We start from the raw sequence: 13,538 nt of genomic DNA, 5'->3' as shown, positions 1-13,538 counted from the left end.
CTTCACAATACACTTATGAAGTGTGTGTTACTTTTAATTTATCAATGTAGAAACAGGCTGAGTGTTTCTTTATAGGGGGTTAAAGTATATAGGCTGTTGCTACGAATAGCCACCTGCAAAAGGCAGAACCAGAGTCACAACCCGACGAACCTTGAAACCCAATCATTTTCACTACACCACATAGCCATTCTTCGTTGCCATCCTTGAGTCCAATGGAACTTATTAGGAGTGCAGATTATCAGGCCCCACCTAGAGCTGTTGAGTAGGATTGAGGGGCAGAGGTGGCAGTCTCTTTTCACCAACCATCCAGGTGATTCTGATATGCTCCAAGTTTGAGAACCACTGATAAGCAGAAAGGAAATAGTAACAGCCATTTCTTTTCTTTAAAAAGATTTCTTGGGGTTTTTTCTTTGTTGGTTGGTTGGTTTTCTGTTTAGAAAAGTAATTATATAATCAGTGAAGAAAGTATGAAGAATAGAAGTCAACTCAGAGTAAAAATCATTCAGAGGGAATTGTTATTGACTTTTTTCCCCTGCATTCACTGTTTACATGCAGGTCAAATTTGCAAGGACTTCTTGGCATTTTCCAGTCCAGTGCCCTATTGTAGATTTAAATCCCCTTTCTCGTTTTAGTTGTCCTATAAATCTTTCAGCTATTCCTTCTGCTATGTTCTGCTAATTAACTATTACTGCAGCACTTTGAATGTACAGTTGTCCCTGCGCATCCAAGGATCAAACCAATTATGGATGGAAAACATTTGAAAAACAAAGTTACAAAGGTTTCAAAAAGTAGCACTCAAATTTACTTTGGTCAACAACAATTTATATAGCATTTACATTGTTTTAGGTTTTATAACTAATTTAGAATACATGAGAGGATGTGCATAGATTATGTGCAAATGCTACGACATTTTGTATAAGGAACTCAAGCATCCTCAGATGTTGACATCTGAATGGGGATCTTGGAACCAGTCCCCCCTAGGATACCAAGGGGCGACTAAACCTCCATGATAGCACATATCAGTTTGTACTGTCATTATTGGTTTCTGTGTTTATCCCTTTAGGATTATACCACAATCATCTTTCTGTCTGTAGCAACTGACTCACACGTACATAGTGTGTGTTCAATAAATATTTTGAACAAATTAGTAATTTAATGAAAAACCAATCAAAATACCTGAATAACTGCTTCTTATCAGGGTCCTAATTAGATTGAACTCTAACAGTCTTATTAACCGTAGAAATGTTTTCTTAGCAGAATTCCTTCATCACAAGTGTTTCTAGACCTGAAAGTCCAAGTTTGATATCTGCAAATCTCAATGGATTAATAAAGTGTACAGGCTATTCAGTCCTCTTGGACAACATGAAAGGCAGTTGAGACATTCTAGTTCTCTCATGTTTCCACCTCCTGCAGTTCATTTTGTGTCATTAGTTAAGCATCAACTTACCTTGAATTCTTTTCCTCCTCCAGCAATTACCCCATTTTTCTGCACCTCTTTCCAGCAAAACACTTGAATGCAATTGTCTATTCTTGCTACCTCTACCAGTTTTCCACATTACTGTGTTCAATAGACAACTCTCAGTCCTCATCTTTTATTAAAACTCAATTTATTTAAACAACAACAAGAAGAAAACAGTTCACCTGTTTCTCCCCCCACCCCCACTCTCAGCCTTTGGAAATCACCAATCTGTTTTGTTTTTTTTTTTTTGCATCTATGAGATATATACATATGTATGTATGTATGTATCTCTGTGTAGATGTACTTTATTTTATTTTATTTTTTGTCCTTTTAGGGCCACATCTGAGGTACATGGAAGTTCCCAGGCTAGGGATTGAATTGGAACGCTAGCTGCTGGCCTACGCCAGAGCCACAGCAGTGCAGGATCTGAGCCATGTCTGCAGCCTACACCACAGCTCACCACAACACCAGATTCTTAATCCACTGAGCAAGGCCAGGGATAGAACCTGCGTCCTCATTGATACTAGTTGGGTTCTTTAACCACTGAGCCACAACAGGAAGTCCTGTGTAGATGTATTTTAGATTCTACATATAAGGGACATCATGCAGTGATTTGTCCTTCTCTGACTGTCCTTTCACTTAGCGCGATGCCCTTGAGGTCCATGCATGTTGTCACACGTGTCAAGAGTGCCTTCTTTTTATGACTGAATAATATTCCATTGTGTATATACCACAGTTTCTTTATCCATTCATCCATCAGTGAACACTTAGGAAGTTTGCATCCATACTTTGGCTATTGTAAGTAATGCAACAATGAACATGGAATTGCACATATCTTGTTGAATCAATGTTTTCATTTTCTGTGGGTAAATACCAGGAAGTGGAATTGCTGGATCATTCTGGTTTTAATTTCTTTTGAGGAAATTCCATACTGTTGTCCATAGTGGCTGCACCAACTTACGTTCCCACCAGCAGGGCACAAGGAACCCCTCTTCACCACACTGTAGCCAACACTTGGTATTTCTAGTCTTTTCGATAATAGCCTTTCTTTGGTGGGGGGTGTTTTTAGGGCCTCACCCGCAGCATATGGAAGTTCCCAAGCTAGGGGTCAAATCAGAGCTGCAGCTCCCAGCCTATACCACAGCCATAGCCATGTGGGGTCTGAGCCACATCTGTGACCTACACCACAGCTCACAGCAATGCTGGATCCTTAACCCACTGAGTGAGGCCAGGGATTGAACCTGCATCTTCATGATACTAGTCAGGTTTGTTACCACTGAGCCACGACAAGAACTCCGATAATAGCGATTTTAATAGTTGTGCATTTTGACTTGCATTGCCCTGATGGTTAATAAAATAGAGCATCTTTTCATGTACCTATGTCATGTATGTCTTCTTTGTAAAATGTCTATACATATCTTCTGCCCATTTTTTAATCAGATTATTTGTTTTTTGCTATTGAGTTGTGAGTTTTTATTTTTTGTTTTTTTGTTGGTTTTTTTTTTTTTTTTTTTTTTTTTCCTAGGGCCGGACCTGCAACATATGGAAGTTCCCAGGCTAGTGGTTGAGTCGGAGCTACAGCTGCCGGCTTACACCACAGCCACAGCAACTCAGGATCCAGGCCATGTCTGCAAACTATATCACAGCTCATGGCAATGCAGGATCCATAACCCACTGAGCAAGGCCAGGGATAGAATCCATATCCTTATGGATCCTAGTTGGGATCGTTAATCACTGACCCATGAAGGGAACTCCCGAGTTGTGTGAGTTCTTTGTATATTTTGGATATTAGCCCCTTATTAAATACATGATTTGCAAATATTTTTTCCCATTCAGTATGTTGGCTTTTCATTTTGTTGATGGTTTCCTTTCCCTGCAGACGCTTTTTAGTTTGATGTAGTCCCACTTGTTTATTTTTGCTTTTGTTGCTTTTGCTTTTGGTGTTAGATTAAAAAATTCGTCTCCAGGACCTATGTCCAATAGCTTACCCATGTTTGTTTTCTTCTAGGAGTCTTGTGGTTTCAGGTCTTACTTTTAAATCTTTAATCCATTTTGAGTTATTGTATGGTGAGATGGAGATCCAACTTGGTTCTTTTGCATGTGACATTTTCCCGACACTCTTTATTGAAGAGACTGTCCTTCTCCATTGTATAGTCTTGGCTCTTTTTCATACACACGTAGGTTTACTTCTGGGCTCTCTATTCTATTTAATTGATCTATGTGTCTGTTTTTATTCCAATACCATACTGTTTTAATTACTATAGCTTTGTAATATAGTTTGAAACCAAGGCTTGTGACACCTCCAGCTTTCTTCTTTCTCAAGATTGCTTTGCCTATGCAGGATCTTTTATGGTTCCATATAAATTTTAGGATTTTTTTTGTTCTTTGTGTATGAAATATGCCTCAAAATTTTTTTAGAAATTGCATTGAATCTGTGCTTTGGATAGTATGGACATTTTAACAACATTAATTCTTCTAATCAATGAGCATGGAATATCTTTCCATTTATTTGTGCCATTGACATTTTGATCAATTTTCTTTTGGCATTTTCCTGTTTTTTTGTTTGTTTGTTTGTTTGTTTGTTTTTTGTCTTCGAGGGCTGCACCTGTGGTATATGGAGTTTCCCAGGCTAGGGTTCTAATCAGAGTTGTAACCACCAGCCTACACCAGAGCCACAGCAATGAGGGATCCGAGCCGTATCTGTGACCTACACCACAGCTCACAACAACACTGGATCCTTAACCCATTGAGTGAGGCCAGGGATCGAACCTTCAATCTCATGGTTCCTAGTCGGATTCATTAACTACTGAGCCGTGACAGGAACTCTGCATTTTCCTATATGTATATATACAGTTTTGTTTTGCTGTTTACCATATTGGATCACTATATATGGTACACTATATATTCTTTTTCATTTAATGGTTTTCCATTTCATTACGTATTTTTCAGAAATTTTATTTTTAATTACTGGGCTTAATAATCAGTTCTTTACTATTGAATATTTTATTGTTTTATTCTAAAAATTTACTCTTACATATATATGATTAGAATGAATGTCCTTATTTGTGCTTCTTTGATTTTTTCCCTCCTAAGCCTATGTTTTTATAAATGGAATAACTGGGTCAAAAGATATGAGTGCTTTTTACAGCTATAGTGCCAAATTACTCTTTACAAAAGTTATACCGATTTTGCTCTCCACTTAGTGATTCAGTTAGCAAATATTTATTAAGCACCTACCATGGGCTACGCCTTTGAAAGTTTATTACAATGAACAAAATAAATATACCCCTTGCAACCCAAGGAGCTTTTGATCTTAAAAGGAGACACTAAATCCTAAGTATTTCCATACCCTTGTGAACACTGAGTTTGTACAGTTTAAAGAGAAATCTATTACATTTTGATAAGTAGAGGTAGTGCTACTTCACTGCTTTAATTGTCATTAAGTTAGTGAACACTTTTTCAGAGACTTTCATTGACAAAGTCTCCCCTCTACCAAGCTTGAGTCCGCTCCTCGGAATCCTCTTTTTTGACTAGACTTTGATCTTGGGCTTTGTCCTTAGCACACTCAGTCCCGTTTTAGCAAGAATTCTGCTGAGTCAGTTTAGTGAAACTCCTCTACCCTTGATATAGATCACTCTGGATATCTAGTAAATTCCTTCTCCTCCACTCTCCATGTCTTATCACCTCGTGCTGCCTTGAGCCAAGAATCCTGTTGAGTCTGACCAGCAAGAATCCCCCTAGCCTTGATGTTTCCTCTTAGTAATTTTCCACCCACTGGTTCCCCTCCTTGCTTCTTGGCTATAAATCTCCACTTAACCTGATTGGATTTAGATTTTAGCTTGGTCTCTCTCCCTTCCTACCAAATCCTCATTGCATTAGTCCCTCTTAAATAAAATCTTCCTTATTGTCTCTGACAAATGTCATGAAAATTTTTTCTTTAACATTATGTTCATTTATTAATGAATAAATTAATTGGTTGTTTTATTAAGCACCTATTACATGCCAAAACTGTGCTAGGAACTGGAAATATAATGATAAATAGATATACTCCTTCCTTTATAGAGTTTAGAGTCTAAAACTTTTTGGATAGGTATATTTCTTTATTTTACAATCACATTGTTATTCTGTTTTTCTGTTGGAGCATTCATTTTTAAGAAATGAAACTGCTCTTATATTTTTTGATCAGTATATACTGGAGTCCCCATTGTGGCACAGCAGAAACAAACCCGACTAGTATCTGTGAGGATGCAGGTTCAATCCCTGGGCTCACTCAGTGGGTCAGGGATGCAGCATTGCCGTGAGCTGTGGTGTAGGTCACAGACATGGCTCAGATCTCACTTTTCAGTGGCTTTGCCATCAGCCGGCAGCTGTAGCTCTGATTAGACCCCTAGCCTAGGAACTTCCATATGCCACTAGCCTAGGAACTTCCGTATGCCACGGGTGTGGCCCTAAAAAAAAACTAAAGGAAAAAAAAAAGGAAAAGCAGTATATACTGAGCTCTGGATATGTATTATGCACTGTTCTAGGCATAGGGAATATGATGTGAAACAAGATAAACAAGGTTTCTCCTTTAATAAGAGAAACTGCATTGGGGTCGTGGTAAGGAAAACAGTAAATAAGCAAATAAGTCAAGAAAAATGTTGGATAGTGATAAATGCTATACAGATAATTAATTAGACTAGAGTGATATGATAGTATCTGAGTGACTGCTTTATATTGGGTGTGCAGCTTTTTACATATATTAATGACATTAATTAAAACCCTTTGTCACATAAATTGAAAGCCTGTTTCCCCACTTTGATCTTAGACTTTTAAAAAATTTTGATGAAGGGTTATTTTTAAAACATTTTCTAGTTATGATAATACATAACCATTTCTTTTGGCCGTACCCGTGGACTACAAGAATTCTGGGGTCAGGGATCCAACCCATGTCACAGCAGTAACCCAAGCCACAGCAGTGACAACACCGAATCCTTAACCCACTGAACCACCAGGGAGTTCCAATACATAACATTTTGTAAAATTTGGAAATACGGAAAATCGGAAGGAAGAGGAATAAAAATAATTGATCTCACTACTCATAAGTAAACACATTTAGACAGATAGCCTCCCTGTCATTTTCAGTATGCATGTATATTACCTATGTGTGTGTGTGTGTGTGTGAATAGTTTAGTTGATAGAGAATATACCACGTTAAGATCTGCCTTTTCAGCCCAGAATTAAACCCACGCACCTACAGCCAACTTATCTATGACAGAGGAGGCAAGGATATACAATGGAGAAAGGACAGCTTGTTCAATAAGTGGTGCTGGGAAAACTGAACAGCCACATGGAAAAGAATGAAATTAGAACACTCCCTAAGACCATACACAAAAATAAACTCCAAATGGATTCAAGACCTAGATATATAACCAGACACTATAAAACTCTTAGAGGAAAACATAGGCCAAACACTCTCTGACATAAACAACAGCAACATCTTCTCAGAGCCACCTCTTAGAGTCATGACAGTAAAAACAAAAATAAACAAATGGGACCTAATCAAACTTGAAAGTTTCTGCACAGCAAAGGAAACTAAACAACATGAAAAGACAACCCACAGAATGGGAGAAAATCTTTGCAAGTGAATCGACTGACAAGGGATTCATCTCCAAAATTTATAAACACCTTCTGCAGCTCCATACCAAAAAAAAACAAACAACCCCATCAAAAAATGGGCAGGGAGTTCCCATCGTGGCGCAGTGGTTAACGAATCCGACTAGGAACCATGAGGTTGAGGGTTCGGTCCCTGCCCTTGCTCAGTGGGTTAACGATCCGGCGTTGCCATGAGCTGTGGTGTAGGTTGCAGACGCGGTTCGGATGCCGCGTTGCTGTGGCTCTGTCGTAGGCCGGTGGCTACAGCTCCGATTCAACCCCTAGCCTGGGAACCTCCATATGCCGCAGGAGCGGCCCAAGAAATAGCAACAACAACAACAAAAAAAAAAAAAAAAAAAAAAAAATGGGCAGAAGATCTAAACAGACAGTTCTCCAAAGAAGACATACAGATGGCCAGGAAACACATGAAAAGATGTTCAACATCACTCATTATTAGAGAAATGCAAATCAAAACCACGATGAGGTACCACCTTACACCAGCCAGAATGGCCATCATCCAAAAGTCTACAAACAATAAGTGCTGGAGAGGGTGTGGAGAAAAAGGAACCCTATTACACTGTTGGTGGGATTGTAAATTGGTTCAACCACTGTGGAAAGCAGTATGGAGATTCCTCAGAAAACTAAAAATAGAACTACCATTTGATCTAGCAGTCCCACTCCTGGGCATCTATCCAGAGAAAACCACGACTCACAAAGAAACATGTACTCCAATGTTCACTGTAGCACTATTTACAATAGCCAAGACATGGAAACAATCTAAATGTCCATCGACAGAGGAGTGGATAAAGAAGATGTTGTACATATACACAATTGAATATCACTCAGCCATTAAAAAGAATGAAATACCAGCATTTTTAGCAACATGGATGGACCTAGAAACTATCATGCTAAGTGAAGTCAGTCATACAATGAGACACCAACAGCAAATGCTTTTGCTGACATGTGGAATCTGAAAACAGGACAGAATGTACTTCTTTGCAGAACAGATGCTGACTCACAGGCATTGAAAAACTTATGGTCTCTGAAGGAGACAGTTTGGGGGTTGGGGGGGTGTGCTTAGACTGTGGGATAGAAATCCTATGAAATCAGATTGTTATGATCATTATACAACTACAGATGTGATAAATTCATTTGAGTAATAAAAAAATAAACAAACAAACAAAAAGATCTGCCTTTTCCATTAGGTGCAAGGATTTCTGAGGTCTGCCAGGCACTGAGGATTTTTTAAAAATGATAAGCAAAAATAAGTATGAGATTTACATATTTTCTACTTTTGTTTGTATTTTGTTTTTCCTTTGGTTTTGCCTTAGTTTATTTTGTTATATGTTTCTAATTTTTAGACAAAGATTGCTTTTTTCTTCTTTCAAAATAAAACCATTTAAAGTTAAGAGCTTCATTATCAATAAATATAGCTTTCCTGTGTCCCTGAAGTTTAAATTTTTCTCTAATCATTAATTAAGATCTAAATACTCTATCTACATTTTACATTTTTTATTTGCTTTTTGGTCCAAGGATTATTTAAAGTCATGTTTACTTTTTTGTCTTATTTTCATTTTGTTTTTAAGAATTTAGAGTAATATGAATAGTGTTTAAGAGTATAAGTTATGGAGTCAAAACTACTGGATTTGAATTCCAGCCCTTTCATTTACTAACTATATAAGTCCAATTAGAAAAACAGGAACCACGCTAAGTATTTCAAACAGAAGGTATTAAATACAGGGAACTGGTTACACAGGTGTTGGAAGACTAAAAGGAAAAAACAAGAAGCTAAGGTCACCAGCGATTAGTAATTGCAGGAAGAAGCTTCCACCTTTAGGGGTGTGAGAACAAAAGGTAGAAGTCAAGTTTCTAGACCTAGGAGCTCAGAGGAGAGGCCCTGTAGGGTTGGTGCTCAGACCTTTAAGGGGAAGCTCTGTGCAGCTGGTGCTTGGACTTCAGAGGAGGAGAGGGTCGCCTGCCCCGCCCCTGCTGAAGATTCCTCTGAGGGGCAAAGCAAGAGTCATGCTAGGAGTTTCCAGAGAAGTTGGGAGCTAGCACTGTCTGCTGGTGATGGTGGAACACAGACAGGACTCGGAAACAGGAAGGAAGAGCCTTCTTTCCTACTCTTTCTTGGTGGTTTTATTCCAGTGCTTGTTAGCAGAAGCAGGGAGCCAGTTGGCAAGGACGTCTGGGAAATATGATGAGCAGAGTTACAAGCTCAAGATCACAGCACAGAGACAATAGTTAAATAGCCTGTGTGACTTTAGGCAAATTACTAAACATCCCTGTGCCTCAGTTTCTTCATCTGTAAAATTTGTAAAATTTTAATTTTGCCTGCAGATTCAGGTATTTCCTTACCTCAGGGAAGTTCTCTTCTATTATATATTAAAATATGATTTTTGGTTATTTAATTTTCTGTTTAAGTTTTCATTTATATCAGAGTTATATATCACATAGTTTAAAGAGTCAACAAGTTCCCTCTAGTTTATGGTGAAAACAGCAGTCTCCCACTCCCTACCCTCCTATTTCTCACTTCCAGGAAGTAATTATTTTTGCCTCTCTTGGCCAATTATTTTGATCTGTAACTCTTTGTATCTAAAAAAAATATATCTTTATTGCTCCTTCTAGATTTTTTTACTTTTTGTTCTAATCTATTGATTTCCCACTATGGTATGGAAAGAACTTTGCTTTCTTTCTTCTCTAGCATCCACCACATTTATTTGTCCTTCCCATGTCCATCTTCCAATATAACTATGGCATAATTTTGGTTAGATAAACAGTGTTTACACTATTATTAATTAGTAAACAATAGTCACAGCTTAACTATGTGGTATGATTATTTCTTTTCTCACATAAGCTTTTCGTTTTCCTGGAGTTAACAATTATTTTCTTTTTCATTTCCTTAGCTTTTCCTTTTTACTAATTCAATTCCAAACTCTTAACCAGCTGTCAAGATGTTTATCCACATTAGGTATGCTATCAGTTTCATCTTCCTTTCCAAGAGCCTTCTGACCTACTTTAATTTGCCCTGGTTGCCTTCTGGGCCCAATATGCAATTAACATTTTGTTACCTCCCTTCATCATCATCTTAGGAATTCCCTTTGCCTTCCTCCTATGTCTGAGCCTTTCTTTTCTGTATCCCATGTCTTGTTCCTAGTTTACCCTCTCATTTTATTGGAGCATACCGCCAGTACTTTCTCTGGAACAGTACACAGAGGTAAAACTTTTGGAAAATTACCATGTCTGACATGTTTTTATTCCACTCTGACACTTGATTGTTTAGCTAGTATGAAATTCTAAAATGGAAATATTTTTCCCCACAATTTTAAAGATATGGCTCTATTGTGCTCTAGCTTTCAGGTTGTACTTGGGCAATGTAAAACCCTTCTGGTAACTCAGAGAAACGTTTTACTTATTAGCTCACCAGTTTATTATAAAAGGACATAACTAAGAAACAAGCATATGGAAGAGATACTTGGCACAAAGTTACGTGGGAGGGTGCTCAGAGTATCCATGCCTTCTCAAAGAGTACCCACTCTCACAGCATTATCTCACAGCAGTGTATTCACCAACTCAGAACCCCAAGGTTTTGAGTTTTTATGGAGGCTTCATTACATAGGCATGATTAACTGAATCACTGACCGTTGGTGATGATTTAACCTCCAACCTTCATCCCCAATCCCCTCCTAAAAGGTGGGATGGGAACGGGAGCAGGACCATTGAAATTTCTAACCCTTCAATCACATGGTTGGTTCCTCTGACAACCAGCCTCCATCCATAGGTGTTTTCCAAAAGTCATTAACTTTTGTTACTCTCATCACTTAGGAAATTACAAGGGTTTTAGGAGTTCTGGGCCAGAAGAGGGCTGAAGAAGAAATATATATTTCTTATTATAAATCGCAATATCACAGGGGACTAGTAATAATTTCGCCAGGACAACAGACATTAACTGGACTCTCCAGGCAAACTGAAATATATGGTCACTTCATCCTTAGACTTCACTACTGGTAGAGCCCTGTGGACACCTTTCAAATGATCCTCTGAACCTCTCTTTTCCCAAGTGTAATATACCCAAGTTCCCAAATCCCAGACCCCATACCCGTGACAAGATAGCCCAGCAATTACACTTGGACCACTTGTGCTCACTACTTCCCAAACCACTCTCAGAAATTGACTTATGATTGGAAACTCTGTCTTACCCTCTTACCCTAAGCTGACACTTCTTCCCAGTGACTTTCTTTTCCCCAAGAGGGTAGTTTTGAGGGCAGGTTCTGGTACTCAGCTCTACTTCAATGAGGAGTCATAAAATATGATTTATGGTCATGACTACTAAATAAATTTCTGAATGCAGCAGTGACCTCAATTCATTAGAAACGTCAGAATTTAAATGCTTTTGGCAAATATTTTCCAAACAGTCATTTTTTGCTGGTGGATTTAGTTTAACATGAGGGTAGAGATTGAACCATAGTAGAAATTAGCAGTCTTTCAGCTGGGCCTCTGCTGAGAGCGCCTGTGAAATATCATGCCTTACCTGCAAATTATTACAGTGGTCTTCAAATGTTTTCACTGATATAGTCACTAGGTTCATTAAAAAAAAAAAATCCACATTCCCTCATATGTTTTAAAGTTGATATATAGAAATTTTCATTATAAGTCTAAGTAATTGCAAAGGATATAATTTATGATAACTTAAAAATGCTGTTATTTAAAAATAAAACTGTTCCATCTCTCTTCAGTCTATGGAATGGAGACTAAATACCACAGATTTGATAGAATAAAAATAATCACCATCATCCATTTAAAAATACTTAAAATTCTAGAGTTCCCGTCATGGTGCAGTGGTTAACGAACCCGACTAGGAACCATGAGGTTGTGGGTTTGATCCCTGGCCTTGCTCAGTGGGTTAAGGATCCATCGTTGCCGTGGGCTGTGGTCACAGACGTAGCTCGGATCACACGTTGCTGTGGCTCTGGTGTAGGCTGGCGGCTACAGCTGCGATTCGATCCCTAGCCTGGGAACCTCCATATGCCACGGGAGCGGCCCTAGAAAAGGCAAAAAGACAAAACAAACAAACAAAAAACTTAAATTCTTCTCCAACAGCTAGGAATTTCACACTATTCTTGTTTCTTCTAGAATACTTTTTTTTTGGGGGGGGGGTGTCATTTCTAGGGCCACACCCATGGCACATGGAGGTTCCCAGGCTAGGGGTCTAATTGGAGCTGTAGCTGCAAGCCTACACCACAGCCACAGCAATGAGGGATCCAAGCCGCATCTGTGACCTACACAACAGCCCACGGCAATGCTGGATCCTTAACCCACTGAGCAAGGCCAGGGATGGAACCCTCAACCTCATGGTTCCTAGTTGGACTCACTAACCACTGAACCACGATGGGAACCCCTAGAATACATATTTTTAATTCTCCCACAGAAGTTTATCCTAAAATAAAATAATTGTATGCTTGGATTTTTTTTTCATTGATTTTATCATTTTATTTCTCCACAACAAAATTAATTTTTAGTTTTTAACTTCCTGTAAGTATAAGTTTGCAAGTATTAGAAAAATTTATTCTGGTTATAATTATTAGCTTTATGCAATTGATTGAAACAACATAAATATAACACAAATTTTGATAAAGTGACGAAAAGTAAAAATATATTTGAAATGCATTTTTTGAGGTATAAGTGATTTAATATCTTGTATTAGTCATAGCCAAGTGATTCAGATATATATACATATATGTTACATATATATTAATGTATATATATATTCTTTCTTTTTCAGATTCTTTTCCATCATAGGTTATTACAAAGATATTGAATATAGTTCCCTCTACTATACAGTAAGTCCTGTTTATCTGTTTTATATGTAATCATGTGTATCTGTTAATCCCAAATTTACCCCTCTTAATTTATCCCTCCCCCTGCCATTCCCCTTTAGCAGCCTAAGATTGTTTTCGCTGAGTCTGTTCCTAATTTGTTAATAAGCTTATTTGTTTATTTTTTTAAGATTTTCATTTTTTCCATTATAGTTGATAAAATAAGCTTATTTATATATCATTTTTTAGATTCCACCTAGAAGTGATGTCATATGTCTGTCTGCTTAACTTCACTTAGTATGATAATTCCATGTTGCTACAAATGACATTATTTCATTCTTTTTTTTGAGTAATATTCCATTATATATAGATATCCCTATCTGTCTATCTATCTACCACATCTTCTTTATCCATTCAAATGTCAACAGACACTTAGGTTGCTTCCAAGTCTTGGCTACTGTAAAGAGTGCTGCTATGGACATCGGGGTACATGTATCTTATCAAATTAGAGATTTCATCTTTCTGGATATATGCCCAGGAGTGAGATTGCTAGATTTTTTTTATTTTTTTAAGGAACTTCCATACTGTTCCCCTTAGTGGCTGCACCAATTTACAGGGAATGCATTTCT

At 37.9% G+C, this 13,538-nt stretch overlaps 1 long non-coding RNA gene across 2 annotated transcripts in view; it reads left to right on the top strand.

The window, feature by feature from the left end:
* LOC102163904 overlaps nucleotides 1-13,538 on the top strand; it is a 37,691-nt gene that overhangs the window by 3,568 nt on the left and 20,585 nt on the right. For both annotated transcript variants that reach the window (XR_302389.3, XR_002342620.1), the window contains exon 3: nucleotides 12,876-12,933. This is a non-coding gene — a long non-coding RNA (uncharacterized LOC102163904). The remainder of the gene's footprint in view (nucleotides 1-12,875; nucleotides 12,934-13,538) is intronic.

This window comes from Sus scrofa, chromosome 3 (genome assembly GCF_000003025.6).
Source record: "Sus scrofa isolate TJ Tabasco breed Duroc chromosome 3, Sscrofa11.1, whole genome shotgun sequence".
Taxonomy (NCBI): Eukaryota; Metazoa; Chordata; class Mammalia; order Artiodactyla; family Suidae; genus Sus; species Sus scrofa.
Note: the sequence above shows the minus strand (reverse complement) of the source record. Positions and strands in the feature narration are given on the sequence as shown.